General features: G+C 40.1%; 1 protein-coding gene across 2 annotated transcripts in view; it reads right to left on the bottom strand.

The window, feature by feature from the left end:
* entrep2 (endosomal transmembrane epsin interactor 2) overlaps window positions 1–26,582 on the bottom strand; it is a 146,300-nt gene that overhangs the window by 46,494 nt on the left and 73,224 nt on the right. Inside the window, exon 1 of one of the 2 annotated variants that reach the window (XM_088641007.1) lies at window positions 912–1,018. The exons of the other annotated variant lie outside the window; for it this stretch is intronic. The gene's annotated coding sequence lies outside the window, so the exon portion shown is untranslated. Of the gene's footprint in view, window positions 1–911; window positions 1,019–26,582 lie in introns of those variants that run through there. 2 annotated transcript variants of the gene reach the window in all.

The raw sequence follows: 26,582 nt of genomic DNA on the forward strand, positions 1-26,582 counted from the left end.
TTCTCAAAACAATATTGTTGCTGCAGCACATTTGCTGCTCGTCATTGGTGCTTGGGCACAATCCACTAAGAACCCCTGCTACACAATAATTAGTCCCTTTCCTGTACATAAGAGTATTTTTGCATGTGCAAGTCACTTCAACACAGAGTTGTATCAGACAAAATGAATCAGTAATTCTGCCTGTGTAAGGTCTCTGCTTTTAGGGAGAGAGCCTCTGTCTGAACACATTCAGTACTCATTCCAAACTGCTAGTGGATCATTCTGCTCACACCCTGCAGTTGAAATAATTCTGTGAAGACTCTGAACAGACGAAAACACACAAATGGTCACACAAAAGGTCACAAACGAGTAGAGTTCATTCTGCCCTTCTAATTCAATTGGTTACTAGTAGGGGACTGATCTGCTCTACGTACTGCAGCTCTGCTCACACCCTAAAAGCTAGATGAAGAATGCTCGAGTATCAGCTTCACCAATGAGGCTGGGTAGCTTGTTCCACGCTCCCACAATTACTTATGTAAAGTGCCTCCTGTTTGTAGTTTATAACGCGCTCCCATACAGAATCCACTCGCATCCTAGATCATGTTTCACTGATTTTGAAAGAACCCGCTAGGCAGACTAATGATTGCCTGTGCTCTGGAATACTTGAATCATTTGCTTGTAGTGCTCTCTGTTCCAGACTATAAATATTCAGTTCTTTCAGACTGTCAGGGACGGACATTCTTTTAAGCCCAGGAAATTCCTTTAAGACCAAGAATGTTTGTGGCCGCCTTTCTTCAGATATCTGTTTTGTAGCATAGTGATTAACACTGTACACAATATTCTAAACTGAGTCTTATCTGAGACCCAGCAATTATCGATACAAATAAAATTGTATATACAATACAATAAGGCTGTATAATGTTAATACTCACAACCCTTTTTTTCAAATTCCATACATTTGACTATATATCCTTATATTCTGTTATCCTTTTTTGTTGCTCCTCCACATTGTCTGCTGAAAGCAAATGCTGTGTCAACATAGAAACCTACAGTAAATGTTTTCCCAAGGTATGTTCTTCATGGTCAGCAGAGAGCGTGAAAACTGTGTTCACACCTCAAAATACACCCAATATTGAGCTAATCCACCCGCAGAAGAACAACCTCTAGCCTCTATTTGATTTGGCTTGTTCACACAAAGCCTGGAGGGACATGGAGGTTTATAAAATAGGCAGTGCCCTAGAACACAACACACTAGCTCTGTTCCCTTCTGCACAAATTAGTATTTACTCTGCAGCATCTCTGCGACAAGCAGTCATTTATTTTCAATTAGTCGTTCTCATAAAAAAGAGTAATGTGTTTTTTTTTAAAAGCATTTGAATGTGTCCATTTGAATTTCTTCTCCCCATTCATCTTTAGGTTATGTATGTATTAAATGTCATTAAAAAATGTCATTCTTAAACCATTATATATAAAAGTGTAAATATCGTAAAAAAAATATCTACTTTCATTGTTTTCTACATAAGGCTTTTTAGTGGTTAGGCTGAGGATTCAATTATAAAACAAGTTTGCATTTTCAGTCTTATGAGATGCAATCACAAGGAAGTCATCACCTTATTACAGTGTTGTTTCCCTTACTGCAGAAGTGTGTGAATGTGTAGAGTCCCCCTGAGATCACAGAAGTAGTTTCGGTTTTTTATTTAAAGCACAGTTTCACTTGTTGTGGAAAGCACTTAGCTGCCACTTGGGTACCTTAATTGAGTTAATTTGTCCTTTATCCTGCATGGATTCCAGTGGATACAGAGATGAAGTGGACCAGGTGTAACCAATGTCACCTGGCTCCAGCAAAGTGATGGATTTTATTTTGGAAAATAAGAGATTGCAATTTTGCATATAACAGAGGGTCAAAACACAGCTTTTCTATTGTCATATCAGCTTTGTTTTATTAATCAAAACTATTATGGCCTTCCCTGAAATGTTTTGCGATTAAACCATCTATTGTCATTCTACATCGGTAGCAGTTTCCATTTGGTAACTATAATGTGGTTAAGCTGGCCCGTTTCTCATTTCAAATAATTTACAAATTAGATGCCCGTCAAGGAGGCAACTCAAGATCTGAAAATCACAACATTCTCCTTCCTCACAATCAATGCAAATCCATTTCTGCGGCTATTTCTGCTGAGCACAAAATAAAATGGCTATTACTTTTCAGCAATCTCAAACAGTTACCCTCCCTCCTGTAGCCAGCGAAGTTTGAAACCACAACACATGGAGGACAGAACTGGAAACAACATTAAAAGGAGAACAAGTCTCAAAGAAATGTTCTGAGCTACGGCATTAAAGAAAAAGCGTGTCAATATGTCACTTTAATCATGCAAAGACAACATGGGGACAGGTTTTCAGAATTAATTTTGAAACTAGAATGTGTAACCTTGGCGACCCAACAAACAAAGAAGTCAAGGGTTAGTGCTGGATTTCTGGGTGCCCCAGGGCTATAGCTGCTGTTTTCACAGAGAGAGGCCAGCCACTGGCCTATGTCTTCTGGGAAGTGGTCAAAATATAATCCTGTAAAATATGCAGCATCACAGACTTACTAAAATAATGCTTTTCACCAGCCAGTCCAGACTTGTATGTCCACACATATGTCTGAGCACTGTATCGATTTGCATCTATACTAACTAGAAAAAGAAAACTATAAATACAACATGGGCACTGTGACTCAGGGAGGCAATCTGTTCAGCTGCCAGCATTTCAGATTTCATTTTTACACCGTAGTTTGCACATTTAGTTCTTTTCAGAAAGATGTTTCCTTAAAAACAAACTCTGTAAAGCTAAAAATAAAAAGTCTTAATGTTTCCTTTTTGATGCCATCATAGTACTGTAGGTTTACTAAACTGCATTTACTATAATATGTGTGAGGAAGGTGTATTAGGTAAACTAATTAAGGATAAAAAGCTTTAATAAATCTGATTGCCAATGGCATATCGCATACTGACTCAATTCAATCTAGAGGAAGGAGTTGTGTTGGTAAGTCAAAACGCTGAAAGGTATAATGGAAAAGTAAGGAAACATTAGAATGGTTATGAATGAAATGATGACTTTAGTCAGCATGTTTTATCATATTCTGTAAGATTTATAGTACCATGAATTAATTATTTTACTCCTGAGATAGACCATGCAGTTTAAATTAAACATGACAAAAACAACGAATAACAAAACAGCTTATTCTTCAGATAGTAAAAGCTATAAGACAGAGAGAATGGCACTGAATAATGGCACAGCAGGATCTCTGTGTTCTTTCCTGTGCAATATGCTTGTGTGAGCGTGCACTGCGGCACACTTTCTAACATTATCTCATTATCTCAGAAACCACTGATGATGGCAAGAAACCTTACTCTTGCCAAATGACCCAACAGTCTTGAATACCTTCAAGACTCCCCAGACAGACAAAGCTCGCTTAATGAACGAGTTTCTTAGTGGGATTGAGGTTTTTATCAAGTGTTTTGCTCATTTCTCTGCAATTTAAACAACTGATGAGGTATCTCGGACTTCCATGAAGAAAAAAGCAGCTCGATGGAAAATCCTTCGGAGTTATTTGAGAATGTCTACTGTAAGCAGGGTGAACACAGAGACTCCTCTAAAAAAATCATCTTCGGTCTTGAACAAAAAGATTTAAAAAATGTAACCAAAAAACCCTTTATGTGAGTAACCTGTCGTTCACCAAGTCATGGAACGGCCTGTCCATATCATCACTTCAGGAGACCCTTGCTGCAACACGAGCCTCGTCAGAGGTCTGCCGGGATCTGACCAGCCACCTCAAACACTGCAGCACAGAGCCACTGCAATCAGCAGATGGATTTCGCACCGATAAGCTACTCATCTCAACTCTGAAAATGAATTGAAGGCAAATGGGTTGAAGGAAAGGTTTATGTTGTATTTAAAAAAAAACATTATCATCATGACTAAAGAAATAACCATTAAATATTGATTCTTTATTTGATGCTGCAATTAGAAGCCAATCCAGTCTCCGGTTCTTAAGTGCCAGGTTAACCTACATTCTAAGAAAGATTACAAAGAAAATTACAGGGCCCACCATTCATACCCTTCATGAAACAGTAAGAAAAAACATAATATAGCAGAATGAGATAGGAACTGGATAATTTGTCTCACTTGAAAAATTCTAATAATGTTTCGCTGTAAGTGTATCATTGCACAGAGCAAAGTCATAATTCCATAATGGAATTCCGGAAAGAAAAAGGGTCACATTTAGACACACCACTATTCTACTCTACCTACAGTATTCAGTACCCCCATCTACTGTCTCCTATCATTGTGAATTTTCATTGTGCATACAGTATCTGTATCTTGTGTTTTTTATTCTTGTCGTTCTGTAAAACGTGTTGAGAAGCCACCTTCAAAGGTGCTATATAAAATAAAGTTTATTATTATACTGTGGGGGTGTCTGTTATGCTTTGGGGTTGTTTTGCATCTATAGGTCCTAGAGTGAGTGGCACAGTGGCACAGTGGTTAGCATTAGTAGGGGGCTCTCTGTGTGAAGTTTGTACTGTATGTTCTCCTCATGTTCATGTGGCTTTCCTCCCACAGTCTAAAAACATTCTGGTAGGTTAAGTGGCTTCATGTGTGTCCTGCAATGGACTGGCGTCCTTGTCCAGGATGTACCCTTCCTTGCTCCCACTGCTTGTCAAGTTGGACTCCGGCTCCTCCCCGATGGTGGACTGGAAGAAGCAGCTTAGAAAACGGATGGACGGGTCCTAGAGCCTTTGACAGATGTGTTGGAAATTCTGCACTCCAACACGTACCAGGACATTTTGGCCAGACACCTGGTTGTTTCTGCCAGGAAGCTCAAGCTTGGCTGAAAATGGACATTCCAACATGATCCAAAGCATACAGCCAAAAGGAATGGTTAACTGCACAAAAAATACTCTCAAATGGCCGTGTCAAGTTCCAGACCTCAGTCCAATTGAATGTTTGTGATTCTAACTACAGACTACTGTTCACTAATGGAAACCGAGGTGTCTAAAGGACTTGGAGCAATTCTGCATGGAGGAAAGATTATGAACATCCCCTATGAAGGTCTAAAACCTCATACTGTAGCACACTACAAGAGGTGCTTAGGCAGTGTAATTCCTGTCAGAGACTCACTACAGTGGTGTGAATAAATGTGATCTTTGTGTTCTATTTCTGTGTTGAGATTGCGTGCTATCCAATTGTGCACAAGTTATTTTCTACAGTCCAAAGACCTGCTGTCTCTATTAATTGCTCCCTAAATTGTCCCCTATATGTGAGTGTGTGTGACCTTGTGTCGCATCCAAAATTAATCCTACCTTGTGTCCACAGTCTGCAAGGTGAGGCTCTGACTCGCTGTGACCCTGTATTGGACTAAACTTTGATGGAAATAGATTGAAGGAAGGATTTTGACTACTAAAGCACTGTACAGTATAATGTTAATTTTAGATTTTATGAACAGTAGTTTCCGCTTTTACAAAACTACATTAAATTGAAACAGAATAATGGGAATTAATTTAGAAAAGATAGCAAAATTACATACTATGACCTCTACAGGTGTACAACCTGAGCAGTTGTTCATATCTTGATTATAAGCGTCACATTTTGAGTTTGCCACCCTTGGCTGCATTCAGATAACATGTGGACTCTGAAAGTCTGCATGCCAATAAATGTTACAGAGTACATTTCAATATTTAAACTCCATCTTGGCTCAGGCAAAGCAAATGACTAAGTCTCCCTAAAGACTCAAGGATTAAACAAGACTGAAGAACACAACCCTGCTTAAGGTCAGCGCGTGATTAACCTGCACTTTTCAACTGTTCAGTAGTTCGCGACCTTTATCAGTTAAAACAATGAGAATATACTAGTACCTGCAGTAAGACAGATATAATGAGTTTTGGCCTTAATGGTCATATTTCACAGTGGGAAAGCTGCTCAAGATTATAAGCAAAAAGCACAGCAAAGGTGATAGTATTCCTGAAAGCAGACAGAACTCATTTAAGCTGCAGCCTTTCTTTGGCACAGAAGCAGAAAGCATCTTATGATATCCTCTAGAGCAAGGGAAAACAAATATTTCACTTTTGAAATTCCTGTTCCCTTTCTTTGCAAAAATGACTACATGGTATACTGGTGCACAAAACCGTTCCCGAAGTGGGCAAGAATTCTTTGGCTTAGAGGGCACCTGTCCTACTCTCTTCTAAGACACACAAAGTGCTAAAGAGAAGGCAGACAGAATAGTACTGATGCACGCGAAAGCTTTCCCATACTAATTCATAGTTGAGCACCAGTGTGCCACCTAAGTTTGTCCCCATTATTTCCCGCCAGAATTACCCATTAATTTCACCAGTAAGAGCTTTCTGACACTCAGGACCAAAACAAACAGTGAATTTGGTTGCCTTGAGAGGCAAATTTAATAAAGTGAATAGTAAAAGGATATAGAAGCAATAAAAAATAAATGAGGCATGAGCTTAAAGCTGGTCATTTCTTTACTCAGCTTCTGCGCAGCACAGCCTGACGTTGAGATGAAAACACTCTGTCAAAAGCAGCAGGATTCCAGAGCATGAATCTCAGAACGCAAGCCAGATGTGATTTATCTTTCCTTGCATACTGTACTCTCCGTAAGCGATGCTGATGGTCCCGAGTTGATTTCCAAGGAAATTAACTACTTGGCGAAAGCCTCAAGGGCACATGGAGTTGAACTCAAATGAATGATTTGACATTAATATATACAATGGAGGTAGGAGCCTGTACGTCCAGTGGCATGTCTGAGCACAGCAGCCCATTTAAAACACAGACACACAGAGAATAACAGGAATCAGCCCAGTGATCGCATCACTTCAGATGGGACATTTTTTGCCATCTCAAATGCATGCTTAGTCCTTGTTTATTTCTGGACAAGATGACCATGAATACAGGACCACGGTCCCTTATTTGAACCTGCAGTAGGGGAAGCCTTGTGCACCTGAAAGGAATTTACTCTACAATATGCAGAGAAGAAATCTAAAATATGAGGAGGAGGATCAAGCTAGAGAAAACAAGAATGAAGTGAGCATGGTTATTCACTTACTGTAATCCACTGGAGGTTATAAATAGTCTCCATCTGAAAGAAGTAAATACAGAAAAAAGCCTGCACTGAAGAGAAATGTCTCTTGTATCCACTGAAGTAAAGTTCTAATGGGTGTCAACACTGTGGTATGTAGACATCACTGAAGACAATTAACATTTAATTAATTGGATTTTTTTAAATACCTATGCCAGTTCTGGCACAAAGCTTTAGTCTGAGACACAGTTCATTCTCTTCTTGCTTTCCAGCAGTAAACCCAGCAAGAGCCACTCAAGGCATCCTTGTGTCTGTATGAGTACAGCAAGCAATGCACTTGCACAAATACCTGCAGTCCAGGTGTTACTGTACATACATGTTTTTCTATACTCTGATGTCACAGGAAGGCACATTAAGGCACACACAGAAGGCACAACACATTTCCATTACTTTTTGGCAGCAGCTGGCTTCATATTCTTAGGCTATGGAGGGCAATGTGTAGTAGTTCTGCCTAGCATAGTTATTCCACAAATACTCATAATCACGGATAGAACAGCATTCCACACAGCTGCTTTTAAAAGGCACAAGAGCAACAGAACAGTATTGTGTGGTCTTGAAGCCATGACTGACATGTTGATGGTTCAGGCACTGTTGTTGGGGGGAGTAGGAAGGGATGAGGTGAGCTAGTGACCATGTTGCTGAGCTAGTGTCCATGGTAACGACTATTTCCAGGTTCGGCTTGTGTCCTTCTTTTACTCCTGTCTTTATTTAATGGCTGCTGAGCACTCTGGGCAGTCAGAACAATCTCCAAAGAAAAGCCTTTGCACACACTATGTGCAAAACTAAAATCCTTTTAATAAAAGAGTTAGTAGTGCAGGAAAGACAAAGATTACTGTCTATAAAGGCAAAAAAAACATACATTATAAATGGAAGCAAATAACCCTCAGTTCAATACCGGGACCAGGTATACCAGCTCTGACAGTGTCACCAACACTTGTGATATGTGGCAGTGATCACAAAGATCCAGGTTAGACATCCATTCTCTGCTGCAGGAATATCACTGCTGCTTCTCTCACACACTACCACAGCAAGTGTGAAATGCATCTGGAAAGAGGTACAGGTAGAGCAAAACGCTCTTTTCATTGTTTTCTTTTGCATTTCTGAGAAATACTATCAATCTAGGACTTCTAAACCAGTTGCTCACCTTACACAAACAGAATCACATCCAGAATTATATACCCAAAATTTATATTTAATAGACAGCTCTTTTAAAGCCTGATTTTTATAAGCTGTGCATACTGTTTGTAACTTACTGTATACCCCGATGGACACTGGGAATTATGCCCCACGCAGAAAGAATGCTGAAATACTGGGAAGGGCTCAACTCTCCAAATGCTGCCTACTGCTAGAAACCACAATCTTTCCATCTTTCCAGAACTCCTTCACCCAGCCACCATGCAAGTGCTGGATTGGAGAGACTCTAGATCAGGGCTCTGCAACTTTGAAATATCCAGGGCATTAAAACAGCAGGAGCACACTTTAATCATTCCCTTATTCACTCCATTCACTGACCTGTAATTAGATGATTGACCTTGCTGCTGAAGAACACTTAAATAATTGAGGATTACTTGGGAAAAACAAATGCAGACTAAATGGAAAAAAGTGCCAAGTCTGACTCTCCTCACTCTAGGTGACAAAAGACAGTTCATCACTGAGGTGCTTGAAAACGTTGCAAAGACATACAGTATGGTCCGAATGTTTGATGTGCCTTAGTTAGCACACCTGCAGGTGTGCAGGACTCGTACTGAGAGCCTATTTATATTACCAGCAAAGGACAAAATCCCATTTGAACTTGACTGCAAGCTAATCAGCCTGGAATTGCGATTTCACTAACTGATAGACACCTCCGACAGAGGAAGACCAGAATAAGCACAAATCTACAGTACATGCACAGCAGCCAACAAAGCTAATTTGCAGCCTGAGGGCTGTGGGCATTACTTGTTGTTGCTCCATGCTCTGGCCTGCTCTCATCAGATCTCAGGAGCTAATTAAGCTGGGTCTCATCAGTATTTGGAGGTGAGACTTCTAAGGAAAACAAGGTTGTAGCTGTAAATGGTGTTGAGGGACCAGAAGGTGGCAAACTTCCCTCTGGTGCAGATTTTCTAAACCAATTGCTAGCATGGTGGCCGGGACAATATGCTACAGGAGGTACACCACTTGACAACATGGCCATTAAAGAATTCATAGAACTGTTCAGAAGAATAGGGGTGTTAACCCCAGTGTCCTTGTTAAATTCAAGTATGTGCTTATACAATCTATCTGACATACCTAACATTGCTCCTTAAGTAGCTGGTGAAACAAGTTCTTATTTCTCCTCCTGCTGTGCAGTGGGGCTACAGATGCACAGTGATGGCTGTCCCTCACCCAGGTGGGAGCTGCACTTTGTGACAAATGATGTGGATCCTCTTCGACACGTGAAGTACTTTGGGATAAAAAGTGTTTCATAATTCTTTGCTGTTTGTATAATAAAAAGTAAAATGGCTAACCAGCATATGACAATAGTTCTTGAAATTTAAACAGTTGGCAGTTTCATCATACCGCACTGTTTAAATATTTACAATGCTAAATTAATACATCGGGCCCACGTTATATATCAGCACTGTCAAAATCAGGGTATGTCCTACAGGCTGACGATTGTGAGGCTGAAGGCCAAATCCTGCTGAACTTGGCACACCACTGCACAAGAGAAGCCTTTTAATCTAGTGTAAAGCTTGCAGTCTTTGTTAGCCGTAACTTTTGAAGAAGAGACAATGCAGCCAGCTCTTTCTCACAATATTTAATTGATCGTATGTGACCGCATTCTCTTTTCTTCAGCTCTGACAGATTGTCCTTTGGGAAACCTCTCTCCTAAAGTAAATCTTTGCTAAAGTTTTTCCATCTGGGTCAAGTCAAAGAATAACAGCATTCTGACAGCAATCAACTGGAAAACACTGCTTAGGGCCATGGTCAGCCCCTGGAAGACCTTACAGGACATTCAACGCTGCTCTGGTGTGGGCATTTCACACAGCTCCATTCTGGCAGAACAACAAACACTTCTTCATCGATCCACTGTAAACTGTTTTCAGTCCACCACTGAAGCATAAAAACACACAACATTTCGTAGCTTCAGAATTACAGAAGATGACAGACAGCATTTAAATAAGTGTAGAAAATGTAACAAGGTAGTTTATTTTGAAAAAAACAGAAAGGTTTTCTCCTCTTTTTGCCACCTGTTTTTTCCACAGATTAAAGAGAAATTATTTTGTTTGAACAGTCATAAAGCACAACCACGCTACTTTGGTATGACAGCAAGTTTATAATTGCATTCAACACAAAGGATGATCTGTGGATGCACAGAAAAGAAAAGCTCCACAGCACAAAGAAACAAGGGAAGTGTGGCTGGATGACTTCCATTAAACACACAAAAAGAAGAAAAGAAAGAGCTGAAAAAAAGAGAAGACATCTGAATTCATTTTCTGCCTAACTTCTAGTTTTGTAAGATGGATGTTTTGTTAAGATCTTGCACATCACATCTTGAAAGCAAGCGGTGATGAGTTCTAGTTGGGAGAAAAATGTGGCAAGCTCATGTTCAGGAATTGTAGGGATTCCCTGTTGTCCAGTGAAATCCTGTTACGTGCAGCGCCTTCAGAACCCACTTCAATTCTTCTGAACACGTCCAGCAACAGAAGGCGGATGACTGGGGGAGGTTTGAAGAATGCACATGGGAATCCAACCCATGGTGTCTTTGCATCTTACATTCAAATGTATTAACGGTCTTTGGTAACAAATTGTCTACACACATTTTGCGCAGCAGTATCTTCGATATTTCTAGCAAAGCGACAATGACAGTGGGATTTTTACATCTGAACTGCTAATGTGGCAGCCTTTTAAAAAAAATGGGGTGTTCTTCATGTTCCTGCATGTCAAAGCTCTTGAAGTTTCCAAGAATCTCCACATTAGGTGACAATGTGGAAGAACATGCACCTGTACAGTAAAGCAAGCTTTTCCAGACACTGTTAACAAACAAAACTTTGTCAAACAGCTCTGCCACCTTCTCACAGAACATTCCTATTCAAGACGAAAAGGAGTACTAACACACCACTCTGCATGCATCAGTAATCTTTTTAGAACCTTCCTTGCTGCAGAAGAGGCAGTTTAATAAATGAAAGTGCTTGCTGATGACAGTATTCTTGAGGAAATACTGTACTAGGTGGTGCTGGTTCCCACCCCTTGGTGTCCACGTACAGTACTGGCGCGCTGTCAAGACAGAGGAAAGAAACACTGGAGCAGATTTAATATTGAAATGGCAGACAGAAAAACAAGCTGCCCCTGGGACCATTACTGGATGTAGGATGTAATTAGTCCCTGAAATCAGTTGTAGTTTATTTTTTTTCAAGAAGAATAGCACGGCTTGCAAAGAAAAATATATCAAGTGTTAAAGACGTCTCTGTCTTCACACAGAGTAAACAAGCTCGGTGAGATGTAGGTAATTGTTTACGTAAATGGGATTCATGCATGAAGCATTCTGTCCACCCTGAGACTCTCTGAGGCCAGGCTGTCACTGCAAACTCTTCTGTAGGGTCTTGTTTGGACTGATGCCGAAACCGACTCCGACGGTACATCATTCACGCCTGGTCTACATTCAGCAACTTCTATATAAAAAACTGAAATGCTTTAAAAAATGTCAATAAATACCAAAAAGCTATGTAAGTGGCAACTGTAATAGCACAGACATGCACAGCAATTCCAGTTGTTCCAGCTGCTGTGTACTCTACCTGTTACCTGTTTTGGCAAGGGCAGGTGAAGTCGGCAACAGTACAGCTGAACCGACACAGGTCTACCAGCACATCTGCTGTTTTAACAGCAATATGAACCCAATGGCTTAGATAATAAGTGGTGAGAACATGCTCACAGTTCTTCAGGATTTCTTACCTCTCACTGGTGCAATAACTGTTACTCACTGTACCTGAAAGCTTCTTAAGGACATCTACCTCTATAGACAGGGACCAAAACATTGAGATTATAGCAAACAACTCACTGGTACTACTTTTATTCTTCCAGTTTGTCTCTGTAGGCAGTATGTTACTTGTCTCTTCCATAATTTTTTTTAAATTTATGCCCTGTTTTTATAGGGGTCTTGCCCAGCACATGCAGTTTTCTTATGTTATTTTTTTAACAACCAGCACATGGCCACAATCACATTAAAACACTTGAGACTTTGAAGATAACCTGTTTGACTCACACATCAATGCGGTCCTAATGTTTGTTTAGGTTGGTGCTGTTGCTTGAAAATTGAATTCAGCAGACAAAGAAACGAGGATTTTGTCTGCTCTCAGGAGAAATAGCAAATGCACATCTGGAAGAAAGAAAAATTTTGATATTTGCTTTTAGGCAAACCACGGAATTTACTATGACCCATCGTAAACATATGTATTTAATAAAATGGCACTTACTTTTGGAATCTGAGAATTCTGTCATGGTGGTGACACCATGGACTGAGCTGTTCAATAAAGTAAATTCACCACACAGTGTAAGATTTGCTACTATATTACCCCATTTGCTCACACTTCATGCATTTATGCAATTCTGGCAGCCAGAACATCTATAAACGTTTCATATCTGTCTTCAAAGACCAGCTCCATACTGGTGAGGTCCAGGTTTATGTGAAGATTACTGCAACCCTCATGCTCAGACACCCCCAGTAAGGCCGGGGCAGAGTAGTGCTTTCATCAACTTTTATTACTTGGGAGTTTAATGAATGGTGACCTCACAAAGACCATGCATCTCAAGGGCCTGGGCTGGATCTATTTTCCTTCATTAGGAATCAATGGACAGAATGAGACTCCAGCTGGAACTCTTACGGGTCAGATCAATAAAGTAGCTTCAGTAACAAATTAGAGTCTAGTGGCAGCAAATATTACTTTGCACCTGTAGAGTGCAAAAGATCTGCAGTAGCTTAGGGTCCTATTTAGTTACTCCTCTGTAATGGAGCAATTCCTCAGTTGCAGCTGATTGTAAACAAAGACCATCCCAGTCCACAGCTAAAGATAAGATAAGATCACTTTATTGGCCACATACAACTTCTTGTATTAGGAATTTGTCTTTTCACATACCCCAGCTTGCTCTCCATGAGACACAGACACACAGACAGGGAGAGTAGCTTGGGATAAGAGTGCAGGGTCAGTCATTTACAGTATACGGTGCTCGTGGAGCAGTTGGGGTTAAGGGCCTTGCTCAGGGGCCTAACAGAGTAGGATTCCTCTGCCGGCCACGGGATACGAACTGGCAACCTTCCACCCATACATGCAGATCCTTAACCACAAAGTCACCGCACCACCCCAAAGCTCTGGTTCATCAGGCTGTGCTTCTCAGAATGTCAAAACTTAATTAACGAAAAAAGTATTTCCTGACCATTGAATGGAGATTATCTATCAAGAAGAAAACAATTCCGTATAAAGAATCCTCTTTTACAATTATAAGGCAGACCTTATCAAACATAATATTTGAATACCTGCAAATACAGTATTTTTGACACAAGAATATATTCGTCTATTAATACCTTACAAACATTTTGACGATGAGCAGAAATTACGTTACCATAACAACAAATCATGATGTAAGAAATCTTTTACAGAAGCGTATAAAAGTTTCCAGACATGCGTGGGATATTGTGCTGTTTCACACTTAACAGTAAAGCTAAGAAAAGACCCATATATGTTAACTCATGTGTAGACTACACACAGACAAATACATAATTCAACGTGATGAACTACTTTTTGAATATTTTAGGATTAGAAAATACAAACCTAATTAGCTTTCAGTATTACAGTTTCAGAGATGAGCTCTTCCTTCTATTAAACATAATCTCAAATATAATTATCATGGATCTATTTTTTTTACTCTGAACAGTTAAATCTCTGCTTAACAATTAAAATATTTTACCTAGAGACATTTAACAGTAATTGTACTCTTGGCTACACAAATGAACCAATTAACATCATGAGATATATCTTACTGTCAAACCAACCCAACTCTTTGTAATTGCTTCTGTTGTATCACATCCTCCTTTCCTTAAGGAGGTTGTATAAATGCCCCAGAAATCAAAGAAGGAAAACAATATTGTATTATTGCATCTAAAGTGAAACACTTCACCTGCAATCTGTGAGAGCCCTCACCTGTATTGTGTATTGTGTTTTTTCATATAGTAGCATGGCAAAACAGTTTTCTAAATTGCAAACATCTCTAACAATGTTGCTGTGGTAGATGCACTGAAATATAATTCACAAAGTGTAGGTCTGGTGTAACCTCAGAACTAAATTCTGTTTTGTTCTCACTGGTGACTTAAATCTGTTAGTGAACTGTCCTGGTGAATTTATATCGATAGCACTTTACAGCAAAGGACGTCTTGTTGTTTTAATCCAGCTGTTTTTCCACTTGACTAGGCAGTCTAATCAGTAATGACTACAACAGATTACGAAAGATCAAAAAGCTGCTGTAGCTTAATAGGCTTAGAGCACACTCAGCACTTAATGCACAAACATAACAAGCCCAGATGTTGAAGGCTTTTTTTAAACCACGTCTGCGGCACACACAAAAAGATGTTTCACACATTGGGAAAGTCCTGCTCCCACTAGAACTGCAGTTGTCTGTGTTAAGGCTATTGTATACAGTCAGCACAGAGCTGAAATTAAGCTCCATGTGAAACCCAGAGATGTACTATTTTTGAACGGTTTGGTGTTCTTCATTTTAATTACATAGGGAGTGGACTGTTGTTGTACTTCCCTTACTGGGAAATACGTTGCAAAACTTTGGACATAGGAGGCTGTCCCACATACTGTACAGTTGGGTCAAGAAATACCGGCACCAATGATAAGATCAACAAGAAAGCCATTTAAAATAAACAGCACGGATAATGAGCTATTTTATACCTAAAAAATAGGAAAACTACAGACTTTTATTTTAATACAATTACTTCATAACAAATGTTTTGTATTAGTAATATTACTTTTTCTCAAAAAACCACAGGAGTCAAAACTACTGGATCCCCACTTGCCAGCACTTGACGCAACCTCTCTGGCACAGATAACAGCACAAGGTCTCTTCCTATAATTTTAATACGTTTGGAGAACACATTGAGAGGGATATTGGACCATTGTAAGATCATCTACTACACCTCTTCTCAGTCTAAAACATTTTGATTCCACAATCAAACGGGCTCTGTGTCTGAAGAAGGCATTGTCAGTACTGCATGGAATGAAAACCACATGACTGATCAGCGTTCACGCAGAGATTAACTTTTTTTTCCCCCACAAGAGCCCTGAACATCCAACCACTGTAGTTTAAAATAGACTGTAAAAAAAACGAGTGCAGTACAGAGAAAGATGCAAAAAGAATAATTCAATAAACAATCTAGTACTTTGGCCTCTTTAGTCAAGTGCACTGAGCTAATGAAAAGGTGCAGCACAATTTACAATAATACTTACTGGCATAATGCAGTCTGGCATTTACTGCAAGGCAGGGGATATGCCTGTTTGCCGAGCAGTCATTTCAGGTTAGTAGTACACATCCTGACAGGGCTCTGCCATAGTCAAGGCGACATCACTCACAAGCCTGGTCTACCATATTTGGATGGTATTGAGCACTTTGTGTCGAAAGGAAATTAGACCATTTTTGAGTAAAATCGATGCTCAGTATTACTGGAGAAATTAAAAATGAATGCGCTCTTTTCTAACAGACTAACATTACCATGCCATGCCAAATTGAATTTGAATCAATTTTCCTGACGCATGCCAGTTGTAATCATATGTGGAATCTTACCGCGTCGAAGAAAGACACATTTACACAGAGCAGCAGAATGACTCTCTTGCCTGACGTACAGTAGAGTAAAGCACCTGCTGGAAAATACTGTAAAAAAAGAAAAGGACCAAAAAGTCCCACACAGAACAGAAGAGCAGATGTATCTTTGACATATCAACATTAGGATCAACGATTACTGGTCGCTGATCGTGCATGCTAAGACTTCAAAGACAACAGATACCGAGGTATCATTTTATTAACAGAATAATTTAATTTCCCATTCTCCCAGTAATTTATTTTCTAGATGGACAAGTGATTCATTCATGTATGCATCCGGTTTGTTTCTATTGGATAATAGTGTCATTATATTTAGCTTTTAAAATTCTTCAGGATTTACTTATCGCCTTTTTTTGCCAGAGAAAAACTAATCCTTTTCTATTAAGCGTATTCACCTTGGTAATCTCTCATTTTATCCCTGTTCACTCCTAAATGCACAGGGTCAAGATAATCTCTTTTACCAAGTAAATACTCTGTGACAGAGTGATTGACAGCAGGGTGCCCCACATTATCCCTGCAACACAGTTAATATGGAAATGAAAGAGGTCTTCAGTGGGGAAAAAGGCAAAAAAAATAATAATTTTATACAAAAATACGGTACACTTTGAAATTATAGTTCTGGTTTTTCTGAGAGCAGGGATATCAAAAACTGAACAGCAGTTACAGAACTAGACCTTTAACTTTCACTTACTGCTACAGCAGAATAATAGCCTGTTGAAATCATTTAATGCACAACAGATTTTTCTTTTTCTTTATAAACTTTTTATTAACGCTGTTCTGCAATAGGGAACACTTGGACACCAGGCATTAGTCCAGCTCTCAATACAGCCACATTAGCAACATGAAATACTGGCGAAGCGCCCAATAACTAACTGAGGACTACTACCATGGCTTTTAATGACACATGTATACTTACTAGAGTTGCGCGGCCTGCGGTTCTTTAGTCACAAGGTACGTACCGTGGTACGTTTTAGACCGTACCGGTACGCTCGGTAAATTCAGGCAATTTCCGTGAGCGGTTTTATTTTTTCGATTTTAACAAAGTTTTTCTACTGTTGACATTCATAAAATCAAATTTGATTCAAAGAACAAAATGACGGCGATAAAAGGTTTAGTTAAAAAAAAGTCATATTAAAGGTATTCCCGGCATATCATTGGCTGGTTAAGTTCAGAAATATATTTCAGAAAACATGCGGAAAGGAGTATTTTGATGATAAAATCTGGATTATTTTCTTATTTCTCCAGAAACACATATGGTTCTTCCTTAGAGTTGTCTTGTTGAGGCAATTCTAATTTCTAAGAGTATCCATATATTTTTACGGAGAATCAGAGAAAAGTATCAGCAAATATTCCGTTATAAACTCATGGGGTACGGTTGATGTAATATTAAGGGTTGTTTAGCATTGACGTTGTTAATGGTGCATGTTACATACTAACAGTACTTTCAATGACCCATTGAACGTGCTGTTTTTTCTAGTTTTTCCGATTCTACTGTAACTCTAGTCGGGAAGGAAGTCTAGTCTTGAACATGTTTTTAATTCCATTACTACCATTAGACTTGCTTTGATTTTTTTTTCAAGTAAGATTGTCTTAAACTGTTTACGTCAATATACAGTAGAATGTCTTGTCTCAGGAATGTTTTAAGCAAGTATTGAGGATTCTTTGAAGTTTTAGCTGAAATAGCACAGGGCTATCCAACATGTTTCATAAGGTTGTAAAATAAATGTTACAACTTACAAGCACCTGTCATATTTTGAATTTTACAGTTATCTTGCTAAGCAAAATTAACCTCCAATACCTTGTGAAAAAAGATGTAATCATTTAATGATTGACAAAAATCTGCATGTTGTTAAATTGTTCTGTAACACCGTTCAGTGTTATTTCTAGTTCATTGGTTCCAATAAAACAACAAAACAACATCATTTTCATTACTTTATTTTGTATACAACTCAATATGCTTTACTAATCATGAAATCAAACTATGAGAGAGTCTCCACATATAAACACACGGTATGCAGAAACAGTTTGCGGTATACCCCGGTACATGCATGTGTACCGTAGTATACAGTGGTACGTTTTCCAGATGTACCCAACCCTAATACTTACACTGTTAAAATGACTGAAAAAATAATAGAACTGAATTAAACGCAGAAATAAAGCAAGGCCTAAACTAAAAACAGCAGAAAACACACAGGAGCCACTCAGACCTTGTGACATAGCGCCACCCTTTAAAAGGGCACTTTGATTTCTACCCTTACCAAGTGTGGCAAGTTGTGGGAAAAAAAAACTCCTGTCCTACACAAGAACAAAACCACTGTGGTGCTTGGAAAAGGATGCTTCAGAAAGGAAAGCCTTTTTCCAGGTGGGACATCGTTGTCAATCTGACCCATCTGTATAAATGCCGCTGACCAGATCCTCACTGCAATTGAGAATGACTGTACATCTCCTTCATGTACATAGGCTTTTGACTCCCCCTGTCACCATTCCCCCATCCTATTTCATTACACTGTGTACAGTACATGCCTTGTAAGGAATTTTCTTGGGACACAACACGACCTTGCATGCTTTTATTATACACAGGTAAAGCATGCACAAGCGCAAAAGGTGATACCATTTATTAGGATTTAATGGTAAGGAGCACCGTTTTCAATCTGTGTTGGATATATCTTTGCTAAATGCCAAATCACAAGCACTCCTGACATTGTGTGCATGAATTTGTCTGGATCTAGATGTTACACTAGCTGAAAAGCTGCAATATTGCACGAGCAGAGCCCAGTGACAAGAGTGCACTTCAAAACAAGAGAGATGTTAGGGCCTCTGATCTGTAGCCTGGAAGGCTGAAGGCAAGCAATTCCCAAAGGAGAACTGCTCCCCTGTTTTGCAGGCTGTCAGCAAACCCACTGAAACCTGGCATGTCACCAGCGAGGATATCTAATGAATGTCCTGTCACTGCAGTAAATGATTCATGAAGATGCAGACCAGCAAACACAGGAGGCAGAGAAGGCGTTCTGAATTATGATTCGATAATTTCCGTCTGAGTAACAGAAAATATCGCTGCAAGGCGCTACAGTGAGGTACATACTAATTCATCACTTCTCAGCAATCTGAATACAGCTATTGCCCTTTATTTAGATTCTCACATGTGCTGTGCAGCAGTTCTCAACTGTAATTGGGCAGGAATTGCTTCACTGCTGAGTGTCTTATTACTCCATAAACTCCTAGCTGAAGCACAGGTTTTTCCTGGTTTAAGTTTGTTTACAAATACAGTAGGAGTTTAAGATATTGGTTTCTGTAATCAAGAAGACAACAAGGACATTAGACTCAACACCATTAGTCCGTACCTTGCAATGGTTAACAAGAAAAAAACATACAACAATCTGCCAGTGTCTAGTACCTTTCCTTTTATGAGGATGTCATAAAGCAGACAATTATATGCAGCAGAGACCAAACAGAAATCAAATAATTCAAAGCTCTGGAACCCAGATGGTTCTGCTCAATAGCAGACTGTGTGGGCGTCTTGAGAGACTAGTCTATCTGGAAAGTCACTAGTTGCTAATACTGAGAGAAGGATCTGGACGCACAGAGACACACAAATTTGTACTGAGCAAACACTGCATGTGGCCCCAGAGGACACTTTCCAGGTTACGATCCAACCTCCTCAGGTCAAGAGCCTAGTAACTCTAACCAGAGAAATGAGGATTCACTGATTAGACAGTCAAGATTGTGAAATAATAAAGAACAAAGAAGAAATTGCACACAACACATCAGGAGTTTTTTTAGTCTCCGTCGACTCCTCTCTCTGTGTGAGAGTCCAAGTGATGTGTGCCGACTGATCCCCAGTCAATGAGGCAAAGCGGGTGGTTTTGCTGCAATGCTGAGTGGAACACAACCTTTTGCACTCCATATTCCCAGTGCAAATGCCCCCCCACACCTCATCGCTTGTTAGCAATACTGCTAGGCAGGGAGGATCAAGGCCAGCCTCTGAGGTTTCTCTGGAGGGAGACCAGAACCACCATCAGTACACAGAATGTGCTTTAATGTCCACCAGGTGTTACACACTTGAGTGCTGAAAAGCCCAGATTTCCAGATGATGCAGATCACTCCGAATGCCACACAAAATCCAGCAGGAGCCATGAATTTGCAGCACAGAGGCATCGCAAGTCAAACCAGCTTTTAAATCACAGCGGGGGCTCCTCTGGCAAAAGTAACGTTTTCCTGTGTTCCTTCTATTCAATTTCTCAGTCCACAGTGTCATCATAATTAGGCTTCGGACTTCGATGGTTAGATATTTGCCAGTTCTAACCTGCTTTACCACGTGAGTATAATTTAAAACATGTTAACTTTTTAAAACTAAACTAAGATTTTCTGATGAAACATTTTTTCACAGAATTTGATATCTCCATCTTTCAAAGATCAAGAGGATTCTCTCCCACTGTAACTAAACTACACGATTTGAGGCCACTTTAACATTAATTCATGTTAACAAAATTTTACATTTATATGCACACACATACAGCAAACAGCTCATCTATCGTCAACTATTTTATGCCAAAATACGAACATCAAAACCTGATACAACGTGACATTCAATTCACTACACAAGATACAAAAACAAGTAAATGTAAAGCTAAATTAATGGCACATGACATCAGCATTACACTTTGAACCTGAAAATTTGATCTCATTTCTGTATGGGACAGATAACCGTCCCTGTTCAGTGTGAAAGAGGGAGGAAGAGACCGACACGAACTTGTCATTTAATGCACATTCCAAACGGAGGAGGGATGACTCCTAACATTAATTTATTTTGCACAGTGGGGCACAAAAATGTATAAAGAGGAATCAATAAAGTCTGGCTGAGAAGGGAGGTTTGTGTGTTGTTTACCAGGGACTGTTTCCGCTAATACTTTTCTGACAGCCTCCGGTGATTGCTTCTGTCTTTGAAGTAGCAGCCTTCCCCTGCACATGTGACTATTCACCAGAGGGTTTACAGAGGCAGTGGTTCCTAATGGCTAGAGAGATCTGAGGATGCACAGCCAGGAGAGGTTCTCTTCAAATCCCATTTCTGCAAAGATTTACCAAGCGTGTCGCCTCACCTCCTCACGTCTTTGTCAGGGCAGGAGAAACCTGCTGGGAATCACAAATGTCACGCGGTTTGAAATACAGTGCAATGGGTCAATAATTTCTCCTACATTATCTTGTTTTGAAAAAAAAAGCATAAAGGAGACCATGAAACCTAATTTTTGGAAATTATTCCTAGCTGCTTGAATGACAGCTTTTTATGGGGTCTCTAAAAAAGACCGCTGCAGGTTTTTTTTGCTCTGAAATGACTGCTGTTCGGGAGGAAATTACAGGCTTGGGACATCTGAGTTTAGACAGATGCGTGTTTATTTGTTTGTTTGTTTTAGCAACAGAGAAAGGCAAAGGGGATTATTCCAGATCCAGCACCGAGATGTACAGCTGTCAGGCCCAGCTCAACACAGTGACAGGCAGCTAAGCTTCTGTTTGCTTACAGTATGTTGTCCGTTCAGAGGAAAGCAGCAGGCTGAGAAGGAGCACAGGCGTGTTCTGTTTGAATGGCATGACGGTGATGACGGTGGCTGGGAGGGGGGGGGGCAGGCCATTTACCAGCAAACCTGCATTATCAGGCACAGGCTGCCTGCTTCCCAGCTAGTGCTGCTGATAAGATGATCTTTCTACTTTTAGACTGACAAAGAGCTCCCTCCCTCCTAGGCCGCAATTCATGTCGGACTGAATTAAAGGCCCCGGTAGTGGCTGCCACAGCTGCAGTAAAAACAGAGCTGCCTTGACTAATTGCTCCCTTGTCATTAGCAAGCTGGAGGAAGTTAAGTCTGTGGTTTCACCTTGGGGTCACGCGCATAAGTCAGTGTCATTCAGGGAAAAATAAAACAAGATTGGTGGAATGAACGGTACTTCGCCTATCTCACTGGGCTCTGACCTGCATAATAAACTTTCAACTCTACCTGCGAGGACACACAAATTCAGATGTATTTCAGATAAACCAGTGCTGACAGGCTACTGCCATTGTTATATACCTCTTATATTTTGTACTGGAGAAGGAAAAACAAAGTGTTATTTGTTCAGTAGTATATTTTGAATGACAACGGCACTGATGCCTTGTATGATATTACAGAACCACAGTTTTAGAAAAAGGAATGATGGGGTTGTTATTTCTGATGACAAAAGTTTCAGATGATCTGTTGTTAAGAAACACTAATTACACTGAACCCGAGTACACAAGCCTTAGAAAACAAGTTCACATGTTGCAGGGAGACCTGCATCCTGGTTTTTCCGTAAACACCTTAAAAACCACAAGTGTGCTGTATTCCTAGGACACAGCCTCTCAAGGTTTATTACTGTGAAGAGTTTATTACTTCTTGACACACAGTCTGAGACAGGAGTACTGTCTGAACCTCGGTTTCACACCTTTACCTGTCATGTGGGCCCAGTGTTGACAGCACTGAAGCAGTGAGATTTGACCATGAGGAGGAGGAGCAGAAAGAGAAAATAAAATGGATGCTACCCCTTTACCTACGCTGTTTTTTCAAAAACATGAAAAACACAGTGACAGCATGCCATGCCAGCACAGATGGGGTTTTTTAACGCGCTGGTATGAAATTATGTACAGAGAAATGAAAGACTGCAAAGACAGAGAGACTGCTGTGGTCCTTCTGCATCCAGTGGCTGGACCAGCACCCATCTGCTTAGTGATGCCCAGAGGGGACCTTCAAAGAGTCCTGTGCAAGGCCTGCGTCTTGACACACCAGGGACGATGCAATATAGCCTGAGACCATCTGAGCATGTGGGTTAACAACACTCCTGCTGTGCTGCCATACTGTTCCTATATCTGTATTCATGAACAGTAATTCACACAGCGAAATCCCACTATAAAATCCTATTACATCAGAATTAAACAGTGCAGTACAATTTTTAGGGCAAAGCAAGAGATAAGATCTCTAAACAACATTGACTATATTATTAAACAAAAAGAAAGTTTTTCATCCAAGGTTACAATTCAGGAATAAACAGTGTGAAGAGAAGCCCTGTTAACAAAGGAGACACTGTTGGAGCTGTGAGCAAAAAAAAGACTAATTGGCTAATTTTACCAGTAATTACAGAATTAATTTAGGTACTTAGCAGTATGAGGGCTTACATTATTGTGCACCGTTGGAGGAAGAGAGGTGTTTTCTGAAAGGAGGCCGTGATTTAGCAGTGTGCTCTATTAAGGACATAAAGAAAAAATGCCGTAATTTGTTGGCACTGTAACTAAGTGGGCTTTGATCAAAAGGTTTGTTTTTTTCAGCCCCGTAATCTCTGCGTTTGCACATTTTGACAGACAGAGCAAGCTCACGTGCTGCGCTATTCCCCTTGAGATCGTGCTCCAGTTTTACACAAAACTCAAGTTCGGAGTGCCATGAGCTAGGGGAGAATCGTCTCTTTCAATAGCGTGACGTTAGCATACGCTGATAATCACTTCATTAAACCCGAGCGGCTAACGGAGAATTCTTCGTTTCTTCCAGTGGTGATCAACCCAATCCTTCAGTGCCCCAAAGCAACTCATTTCATTTCACCACCCATTTAAATTACTTTAATTGACAGAATTATTTCCTTAATTGCTCCAAATAACCATTTTCCCCTAGTCTTAATGAGCTACTAATTAAAATAAATCTATAAAAGGTGGAAGACCACGGTACGCACACAAGCAAGGTGAAACCCCTGTTTTTTATCACTGAACGCTCAGCTCCAAAAAAAAAAACAACAAGCACTGAAAGCCAATAGCAGTGGTGGCTGCAGGCTTCAAGCTACTAAGGGTGTGAAACATCAGGTGGGGGCACTGCAGTGATCAGCTGCCCCAGATTATGTGAAGGGCACTGTGCAGCTGGCCCACGTTATCAATCACCCCTGTCTGTGATAAGTGCTATCAATACATAACAGACCACTGACTGTCACCCCACAGCTCCAGGGGATTTACAACCCCCCATGGCCAGGAAGACTTTTATATCTCTGCAATGAATGGAGCCATTCTTCCTGTCATATCAGAAAGCACACTGCTTACAATACATGTGCCTGTCCTGCAGCCTGTGTTTATAGCACACGTCCAGCCCTAATGAGGTACCTCTGCTGAACACGTCCTGTCCTAATTAAGATTCTGCGGATTTCTCATATAAATACCTTCAGTAATTTTTTACACAAGAAAAGCACTTGGGCACCACTGCGCTTCAGTTACAGCATCCAAAACAAACCGATCAGTGCCAGACAATAGTTTATTTTTTCCTTAACTGAAGAATACCCACAGTTTTTAATATAACCCTCCTTTGACAACTGGCAGCTGCGGTTTCTTGCTGGTGGCACTGTTTTATTATTGAACACAGTTAGAAGTATTGAGATACTACCTCTGAACGGTAAATACTCTGAGCTCTCTGAACAGTAAATAGCCAAAAGACCTTCAATCCCCAGTCTAATCTTTCACCTTACATGAGTACTAAATAATCCAGAGAAATATAAATAAATGAGTGCTATGCTGAAGACTGCAAAAGGATTTAAGAGACAAGAACACATTATGGGAATAATCATTCTCCAGACACCACTGCTGCATCCCACAATGCCTGTCTGCAAACATTGGCACACATACCAACTTTCAACAGAATTAAAGTTTAATTAAGAAGCTAGAGGCGCTCAGAGCTCATGTTAACAAAATGCTTTATATTTCTGAACTAATACAATTTTCTGTACACATAGCAAAAACCTTAATGTTGTGATAACAGCACTGATTCCACTAAAGTTTTTCCACAGCCCACCCATTCACAAAAGCTGCAACCCTGTGCAACGAGAATGGAGTGCTACCGGGCTCCTGCCCCATTGAAGTGCATGTGCAGTCACAGAGGGGATGTCAGGACATGCTTGACAGCCTGTGTACAGGGGACGCTTTTCAGGGGGCACTCCACTCAGATGGCACGGTGTGAGCCGACACAGAAGGATTCACGCTCTAAGAAAAAAGGTTAATGCATGCATCACGTGCGCTGGGCTCCTCTGTGCTGCCAGGCACGGATCTGTAGAACAGAACTGTGAAACACAACATCAGCTGCAACAGTAAAAACAGCCAACCAAGGAAAAAAAGGAGGGCTCTCTTAACAAAGCCCGTCCTGCACTTTCATTTGTCAAATCCCACAACTGCAAAATGTACTCTACAGTACGTGCACACCAATAAAGAAGCAAACGCAGGATAGCCGCAGTCTGCAGATGATTAGCAGCGGTAGTTAGCGAATGACTGTCTACTAGCACACTTGAGGGGTGCCAAGCAAGCTGCCAATGACGATAAATTTAACACACCACCACCTGTTTCAAATTATCAATAGACACTCACGTCAGCAGATTTCTAAATAAAATTCTCTCCTTTACATTCTGCGTGATGCATTTCACGCACCACCTTTCGATTTATTTTTTTCCCAGGAAAAGCCCCAAAACTATGTTAAATGCATTATTCAGAGCACCTACTGTACAGTATAAGCAAAACATTTTGATTCTGGGACACAGGTGCTGAACGCATTATCTTGTCAAAAGAATTTTGCCTTTATTACTGAGAAACTTTAGGACACCACAGTGAAATCACTCTGAGATGTATTTTTACATACACAACACTATTGTGGGGATTATTATTTTTTTACCAATCTATTCACACTCTTGAGAGTCTGCAGGATGATTTGATGTAGAGTAATATTTTAAATTAAAAAAGTGAGTCTGGAAGCACGCCTGTCTCTGAACAAAGAGAACAGCGAAGTTGGCGGCTGTCAAGATCACTGCGCCCAGTCACTGTTTATCTCTTAAGACAGAACAGTTCTACATCTTTGTACAATTTAAATTTTATCCTTTATTTAACCAGATTAATCAGCTCAAGACAAATTCTTAATTATAATAAGAAGATGGCCAAGAGGCGTCCATCACTGCAGCAGGGAAAGCACAGCAACAAAACAGAAAAAAGAAACATTAATGTGCATAAGAGAGAGGATGTGGTCATATTAACAAGAGCAAGGGTCCAACAGAAACTATTTAACCCAGCAATACTCTCGTGTACACAGAGGGAGAGTCCATGATCAAATCATTATTTCCTATAAAAATGTATTTTCCTGGACTCCTAATATTGATGATAGACAGATCTTTCCATTGGGATTCTGGAAACCACCAAGAATTTGGAATGAAAATTCTTATGCACAGAGTGTAACAGATTCAGCAAACAACTGGCCCATCCTGAGACAGGGAGAACCAGAATGAAACAAAGCTGGAAGAAAGGAAGATCTTTAAAAATGTGAAGCAGCCAAGACAACTAAATCAAACTTGCTTGCATCAGCCTTGGAAGACGACTGTCATTGATCTAGCCGGATATTAAGCATGGCTGTACTGTGTGTTTTACTCAAGTGTTCTGCTCATTTTTAACAATACAGCATATCTCACAATCTGAAGTATCAGAGCTGAAGAGATGACTAAATATTTAATAAGATCAGTCTTATTAACTGGGGAATAATTTACATCTTTCCATTTTCGCTGGAACACTTTGCCCTCTTAAATGCCACTAGGCAGTGCCAATAACCATCAGCTGTGCATAACAGCTACTTTGAAAACTTACAGCTTT

The sequence above is a fragment of the Lepisosteus platostomus genome, chromosome 7, assembly GCF_059453375.1.
Source record: "Lepisosteus platostomus isolate fLepPlt1 chromosome 7, fLepPlt1.hap1, whole genome shotgun sequence".
Lineage (NCBI taxonomy): Eukaryota > Metazoa > Chordata > Actinopteri > Semionotiformes > Lepisosteidae > Lepisosteus > Lepisosteus platostomus.